The sequence below is a fragment of the Teleopsis dalmanni genome, chromosome 1 (assembly GCF_002237135.1).
Source record: "Teleopsis dalmanni isolate 2A chromosome 1, ASM223713v2, whole genome shotgun sequence".
In the NCBI taxonomy this organism is placed as follows: domain Eukaryota; kingdom Metazoa; phylum Arthropoda; class Insecta; order Diptera; family Diopsidae; genus Teleopsis; species Teleopsis dalmanni.
Genome location: NC_051846.1, coordinates 166834087 through 166842937, shown reverse-complemented (window position 1 = coordinate 166842937; position 8851 = coordinate 166834087).

Below are 8851 nucleotides of genomic sequence, written 5' to 3'. Positions count from 1 at the left end.
ACCACTTATATACCTTATATATGTACCCAGAACATAAGTACATATATCTATAAATTTATAGATAGTTGAAACGAAAGATACTGCATCTAATCATTTTGAAGCAGAGAATAAAATATGCAATTGAAGTGGAGAAGTTGACATTCCGCTGGAGAAGCTGACATTCCGCAAGGTATTTAAAGGTACACATGGAGGTACATATTAGAACTACTGTATATGTTACGTAGGTAATAAGGAAGAGGTGATTCTCTGAGCTAAAAACGGTGCATTTACAATTTTAACTAATTGGAAATATATTATGAAAATCAAAATTGTGTTCATAAAACTAATATCTTAGAGCTTGCAGCGTTCTGACGCCCTTTAGTGCTATTGTTTAAGTTTGCTTTTGATTCAGCTACAAAGGTAACAGATAAAACTTAATTTAAGCTTTCAAATAAATATGATTATTACTCTTAGCTTATTACAAAAATTCATGCCAATAGTGCTGTTTTTGTGATCATTGATTAACAACTTTTGAGGCTACACAAAAGGTATTATTTTCAAATTCAGATATATATGGACTATTTATCATTGATGAGGTGTAAAGCAATCAAAAGCCTAAGGCAGCATAACGCTTTAACTCAATAAGAGAACTGCTGTATCAGATTGCTGGCACTCTCAGGATCATTAATTTAGTATATCATCAACAACATCTCTACTATGTTCGATTAATAGCTCCATAAGGGTCATCAATCGCAAGACTTCCACTGTGTTTGATTGTTGGCTTTATCACGGTCATCAATTTAATATATCGTCAGTAAGACAACTGCTGTCGCCGATTGTTGAGTCTCTTAGGGTCATCAATTTAGAAAGTTGTCTGCAAGATCTCCACTGTGTCCGATTGTTGGCTCTCTAAGAGCTATCAATCGACTATGTCGTCAGCAAGATCTTCACTGTAGCCGAATCTTGGCTTTATCAGGGTCATCAATTTAGTATGTCGTCAGCAAGACCTCCACTGTGTCCAATTGTTGGCTCTATCAGGGTGATCAATTTAGTACATCATCAGTAAGACAACTGTTATGTCCGATTATTAACTCTCTCAGGGTCATCAATTTAGAAAGTCATCAGTAAGATAACTGCTGAGTCCGATAGTTGACTCTTTTAGGGACATCAATTTTGAAAGGCGTCAGTAAGTCAACTGCTATGTCCAATTGTTGACTCTCTCAGTGTCATCAATTTTGTATGTCGTTAAGAAACCGTGTAATATACGATGTTTGGACATCTGTTGCTGACGTCATTTCGTGTATTGAATAGGTATTACTAAATGACTTCTATAAGTTTAATTTCGTATTATTGAAAGTGCTTGTCGGTATTATTAATGCCATATTATTAAAAATCTCTCTGACATTGTATTAATAATAACGCATTCATATAGTTTGACTAGACGTATGAGTCATTTGCCATTTTTTTAGTTCTGTATCGTTATTTATAAGGCAGGTATATATTCCACAGTTTATAAAGATTGTAGTTGAACAAACATGTTAGTTTACGAAGAATTATATTGGCTAACTAAAAAATAAATTTGGCCAAATACATTTCTGTAGTAATAGCATTATTGGGCTCTACTGATTCGCTACTGCATTGTACAACGCATCTGCGGCAAACTTGATTTATTTTTGCTCTCATCAAGCTTGATATTTTCTTTTCTTAATTTTCGAAATTAAGTTTAATAAAAAGCAAAAGTGTGTTCTGAAAATAGCGTTACTGAAAACACATTTTCAACAGGAAATCGTCCAAAACACATTTACAATGTTACAAAAGCAATATATTGTCTTTGTTATCGAAATATAATTATTTATTTTAAAACATGAATTATATATTAAATATTACAATTTCCATTAAAAAACATTCATAAAATAAATTAATAAAAATAAATTAAATCAACACGACATTTTACTATATTTTTAAAATTAAAAACGAAATACCTTAGTCGAAGCTATTGTCTTATCATTTGAAAGTTTTTTTGACTTATATTACAATTAATGTCAATTTACCAAGATATACAAATATATATTATATATATTATTGTTATTGTTTTGAAACATTTTATTTATTTACTCAATTTTGTTCTTTAAATTTTGCCAGCCTAACAACTTTCTGACCCAAATTCAGCTTAAACACGTACGACTTGTAATCGTAAAAAATTATCAACAAACGTGGAGAAAATAAAAAAAATTCCATATAATGTATCTCAGAATTCATTTTTACATAAAAAATATTTAAACAGAATTGTGCTGTGTACTATGAATGTATAAATATATCCGAAGAAAAACACTTGTAATAAAATTACAGACATTCGTCGCCGGCATCAAACAGATTGCAGCAGTCCTCACAGGCATTACTTTTATGCACATTCTTTATGATTAGTAATGCCAGAAAAATATACAAAATTCATAAATATAATTCAGTTTCAGTTTCAGATTCAGATTCAGTTACAATTTCTCATATTTACAAGAAAAGATTACATAAAATAAATGAAGGCAAAACGTTCAAACAAGAGATTTTTACGAATTTGTGCGAATTTATGCGGATTTTTATGGATTTTTATGGATTTTTGTTGTGAACAACATGCGTTTTTGAGTGCACAATTGTGCCAGCAACAAATTTTAGTAGCAACAATATCGCCAGACGGCATCAGCACCCACTTTTTACAACCCACAAAACATATTTAGCAGTTAAGTAATATTTACTTTTGTCGTTAGTTCGCTCCCCTCAACCCGTACTGTACTATGGAGGCAATTTGTAGTCAACACACATGTCACGTATTTTCCTCGTAATTATGGAAAACGTGAGAAATTTCGTTAAGAAATTCTTAACATTTGCGAAAATTTCGTACTTTCATTCACATCTATTTATATTTTATGCATGACTATATATAGTTATACATGTATACACATATATATATATATATTTACAGTATATAGCGAAAAACTACATACCGCCTGTTACGCATTTGTGTATCCGTGTTTATATATAGATTTGTATGTGTAAATAATGACAACTTTGGCAAGCAACACGTCACAATTTTAAAGTCTAGAGAGAGTAAACAAATGGGGTAAGTCATGCAAACTCTCTTATTCGTATTATAACAGTATTAAATATACATGGTTTTCAATAAATATATAAATATTTTTGAATTATTTAAAATTATTTAAATTTAAAATTGAAAAATCAGTTCCAAAAAATTATTCTTTACAGTGTGTTTTCACTGCTTACTTACTAAGTAAGTTTCATAAATCATGCAAAAAGCTTCCGTGCTTTTTAACTTACTGAAAAAAAAGCAAGCAAAATTATACTACATTCATACAATCTCAATTAGACGATTTTGTTCATTATAGCCACTAATGAGTATGGTTTATCGTACAAAAATCTTTCATATAAATGCGTTCATTATCAATAAATGAGCTCATTTAGGTAAGCCGAAAAATGTTAAATGCAACCCTTAAAAACAAATTTTGCCACAAGAGAAATTAGCAACATTTCAAATACGTTTTACATGTAAAATGTGAACAAACAACAGGTAAGTCAGAGAAATTCAATATGTAATTAATATATAAAATAAATATAAATGATATATCATAATTTGATAAATTCTTATAGTGAAGTTTATTTAAACAAACAAGAACTCTCTCAGAACTTTCAAAGATCGTCCTGACACATAAAAGCTTTTTCACTCACAATAAGTAACTTATTTAATTGGAAACATTCAAATATTAAAGTTACTTAAGTAATTTACTAAGTAAGCAGTGGAAACATGGTATTAGATTAAATTAGACTAGCAGCTTAGAACTTTCAAAGATTTTTCTGACACATAATAGCTTTTTCACTTGCAATAAGTAACTTATGTGAATGGAAACCATCAAATCCTAAAGTTACTTAAGTAACTTACTAAGTAAGCAGTGACAACATGGTATTAGATTAAATTAGACTAGCAGCTTTCTGCTCCAAAGTTCACATAAGCACTAATAATGGTTTGTTGTTGTACTACTCATAACAGTATATCTGTACAAAACATTGTCTTAATGGCAGAAATTAGCAGCATCTGGCGCACTAATAGTGTTACTTTGATATAGCCAAACTTATAAATCTTTATACTTCGCTATGTTCCTTATTTTAAAGGACAACATCTCTGTTAGATCAGCTAAAATTGGAACGTCAATATTTTGAATGTTCTCCTGGACAATAATAGAATGTTCTCCTGATTTTTTGAAATAGTGATATTATGTTCAATTTTTTATATCCTATAATATATACTTGCTTAAGAAAATGTTTAGCAGAAACTAATCGTACCGTCTTTGATTTTGAAGAAGGAGAGTCAGAATTAGTTTCTGGATATAATGTTGAATATAGAAGAGGTGGATACTCTTGTACTACTTTTTGCTCTATCAATATTTTGATCTCTTACATAAATCATTCTTGATTCATTGTCCTTAATGGACTTTATTATATCTTGTAATCGAAATATCTTAGAATTGTAACTTAAAATATTGTACAGCCTAGGCATGGGGTGGTTATGAGAATTTCGCTCCATGATTGTTTAGTGCATTTGTTACGGAAGCATAATTGCAATAGTACGATATGTAAGTTCCACGCATATGTATATTTTTAGAATTTAAATGAAATAAATTATCAATTTATATTTTTTAGCTATAGAAGGTAATCCATGGAAATTTCACAAATTCATCTAGTTTTTTTTGACAAACTATCGTCATATAAGGCATTATGCTGAAAAAATACTTTATAATAAAATACTTCAATATAAACTAACTTCTATCAAAACGCTTAAATATATCCGAAGTATGTCATTTATTAAAGAAAATTGAGTGCATATCAATAGTTTCACTGTACCTCATTTCAATTAATAATATTTTTAAACAGAATTTAAAAAATAAATTTAATTATATATATATGTATTTATTATATTAAAGATCAAATCAATTTCCAATCCTTCACGATTCAGGAAAAATATTGATCAATATTGAACTTGATAAAAAAGATTAAATTAATTATTTTTGATAACATGTTATTGGTCATATATTTTTATATAAATATGTTAAAATATAAATAATTTAGTGCTATTCTAAAGCACATACACATAAAATTATTCATGACAATTTATAGCGCTTTCTTTCGTAGGATAATCTCTGAATAAAAAATAAATGCTATTGTATAGTACATCTAAAAAATCTGAAAAAAATCATTTTTGCTGTGTTTGTTATTTACTTTGTCATCAAATAAAATTCTTCACCCTAACCACATAAAAGCAATTTAAAATTTATAATCAAATTCTTTAAAAATTTTTCAAACTATTCAAGACTTTCTTTGAATATATTTAAATAAATTTCAATATAACAAAAAATCGATTTTTGAATATTTAAAATAACTTCTAAAATATTTAAACTTAAATAATTTCATAACTCTTTAAAATTCCATACTTGATGTCCTTTGTGTGTCAATCAAAGGAATCATGTTTCTATTTTTGTATTTATTATTACTTTGGGCCACCACATTACACGATACCACATCTTCCATACATGCTTCCGCACATACGAATACATTTACGTTAATAACTTTCAGTTCAATGAGCAATTACGACTATATAGGCATCATCATGCCGTATTATCTGCCCTGAGATGTGGTACTTTCCATGTAAATGGGGAAAAAAGGTAGTGGCTTTGTGACATGCGGAAAATTTTACTCAATTAAGGAAAGGCCGTGCACAAAATTATGACTTATGTGCGTCGCATTGATTTCATGGGCTCATAAAAAATAAAGATTGACAAAAAGTGACAAAGTCCTCTTTATAGAGAAACATTTAAAGTATGTATATATACGGTTATGTATATATGAAATGTTGTCTTTCTTAATTGAGTTATTTGTATCCTTTTTCTACGAATATTGTAATTTTTTTTGTTTGACCAGGATGTAATGAAAATTTTTTTCTGTCAAATTTAATGCTCGCATCGGTATTGATATCCAATATGCAATCAGTCTTCATCAACACTTTCAGATGTGTGGACTGTCATAAAAGTTAATTAAGTGCACAACAATATTTTCTTCATGTCTACATTCTTCTTTTCTTTTTTTGAAAACTTACTTCCATTTCCATATTTTATTAATTTATAAGAACTTCATAATGTGTTGTGTCAAGGAGAATGATGAATGATTATCCTTTGCTTATATTCATAATTGTTATACTGCATCAAGCAAATGACATTGAGTCAGGAAAGTAACTGAAATAATATTTTATCAAATGGAAAGTTTAGGCATCAACAATTAAAATTGTTATTATAAAAATAATAATTTTAAAAAATATTCTTCAAATATTATTTATTTTTATGTTTTAAAGTATTTCCAAGTTTATCACTCGTCTTCTACATATTTATGTTATTATTAAATATTGTATTGTTCTAATTTTTCCATCAAAAAATAATTATAATTGTTTTGTATATAAAAAGATATAATTAATACTAAAATTTAATAATGACAATTTCAGTTAAAATTAATTAAATTTTTTGGCTTCAGCCAAATACCTAACATAAGTGGTTCCAAGAAATATTTTATTATATTATTTGTTGCATAAAATATTTACACAGCAATTGTTAAGAGATATATTTGATCACTGTCAAAATCAAAACGCAGACATACGTTTTAGACCTCTTAACATCTTACTCATAGATCTCGATTTGATTTATTTAAATGTATAGTTTTGCTATTTTGTTTATATAGTTTGAGTAACTTGTTGCTTTATATAAAAACTGACGCATAAACTACAGCTATATTTAAATGCAATTGACTATAATACATTGTTGTTTTCAGATTATATATTATTTTTAAAGCAACTTTTTTGAATGCATATGTGCTTACTGCCAAATTATGCTTAAATTTAATCAAACGATCATTTTAAACTGGAACGGTCACTCGACGATCGCGTCCCGTTCACTATGCACTAAACGGGCAGTAGATTCTTACGGGCTACAACAATAACAACATTACTTTAAGGGAATCGGAATTATTTCTTATATTTAATAACTGGTAAATAATTTTTTGAGATTGCAAGTACCAAGGGTTGAAATCGTACCTTGCAAAATTTGAAGCTCAGAATCAGTGTCCAACTGATCCAAAGTCGTACTTGATTTGTATATTCGAAGTTGGAGTTTTTTTTTTGTTAATTTGTGGTAGAAGTTCATTAATAAATTAACATAACTTGCTGTGTTACATTAGAACGAAATCATAAACTAATTGTAAAATAATTGAATTTATTGATTATTTTTATTTTTTAATTGTTAAATTTCAATATAATTCTTTTGTAGAAGCATTATTTTGTTTTCTCTAAAAAAAGAATATCTTTTTTTTCGAAAATTCGAAATTTTTATAATTAACTTAAACTTTTAGATTAATTAGTATACAATCCTGAGAATCTATACCCTTTACGCAAAAGGCAATAAAAATCTATAAAGTAGGCTCTATATTTTATCTTTATCGAAAGAACAGGAAGGAAGGGGGCACAATATCAATAGTACTAATAATTAACTTTAAGTTTATATATACTAGAATAACAATAATAATTATTATTATGTTTCTTTAACAAATTAGATAAAATACCTTTTAAAAAACTATCTATAGTAAAGTGAAATCATAAAACTATTAGTGTTTTTGTTCCGAGAATTTGTCCAATAAAAAATTGTCCCATTTAAACTGCTAAAAAGGACAACAATAAATATTTTTTATTTTTTTTATATTGAAATGAATATTAACATTTTAGAAACCTACACAAAGTAAACTAATTTAAAGTTCTTATGAAAACCTTAAATTAAACAACAACCATTATATCTACTATAAAAAAGTCTCCCAATTCTTACTGAGGGATTAAAACTGAAGAACTCAATTGGGTTTTAAAATAGTTCATTCACAACTTATTCCTTTTTAAAAATCTAACAGTGTTAAACAAATATTTAGTTAAATGAATAAATTAAAAATTTTTTATTTATAACAAAAAATATGATTTATGTGTAAGTAAAGACAGATATATATCAGAATTACTATATAAAAAAATATTTACTCACATTCAAGCATTTGCGCTTTTTTCCTTCCCTATTATGTTGAAATACATTACTCCCACACCTTGAAACATTGCAGGACATAGATATGTAATGCATAAAAGATGAAGGGTAAATTTGAAGTGATGAGGAATAGGATTAACTTGCCACACAATTGAATTTAATTTTCTATACATATGTTTATTTTCTTTTTTGAGGATAGAACTTTGAGAGTTTGGATGTATGTACACTGGGGTGTGTACGCGATTGTCTGGATACGGGCTTAAGGTTGGCATTACTGACGGCGCACTGTCATGTTGCATTTTTATGAATAAAACGAAACAAACTTAGAGCAGGAAAATTAATTTTTTTGTACAGAATTTGTTTTCCTGAAATGACAAGCGACTGCAAAATGCTTTTAAAAATTATATATAAATGTGAAATTTTAATTTTTAATAAGAGTGTAAACGGATAGAACTTGGGAGTTGCGAAAGTTTCAGTTTTTAGAACTTTATGTCTTAATTTTTTACTTTTGATACATAGAATTAACATAAAGTTTGCGATTTCAAAAGAATCTGCAAGCACATTTCTTTCTTTTAATTTATTATGTTTTATTTTTACTATTTAAGTTTATTTAAATTTTCTTAAGTAAAAAAGTTTTTTTAAAGTTTTTTCTTTGTACTTACTCGTTTTTTTTTTGCTATTCGATTCTTTGTGCAATAACTAAATGTATATTTATAGTAAAACTAGTTCTAATCTCATCAAGTACTTTCCAA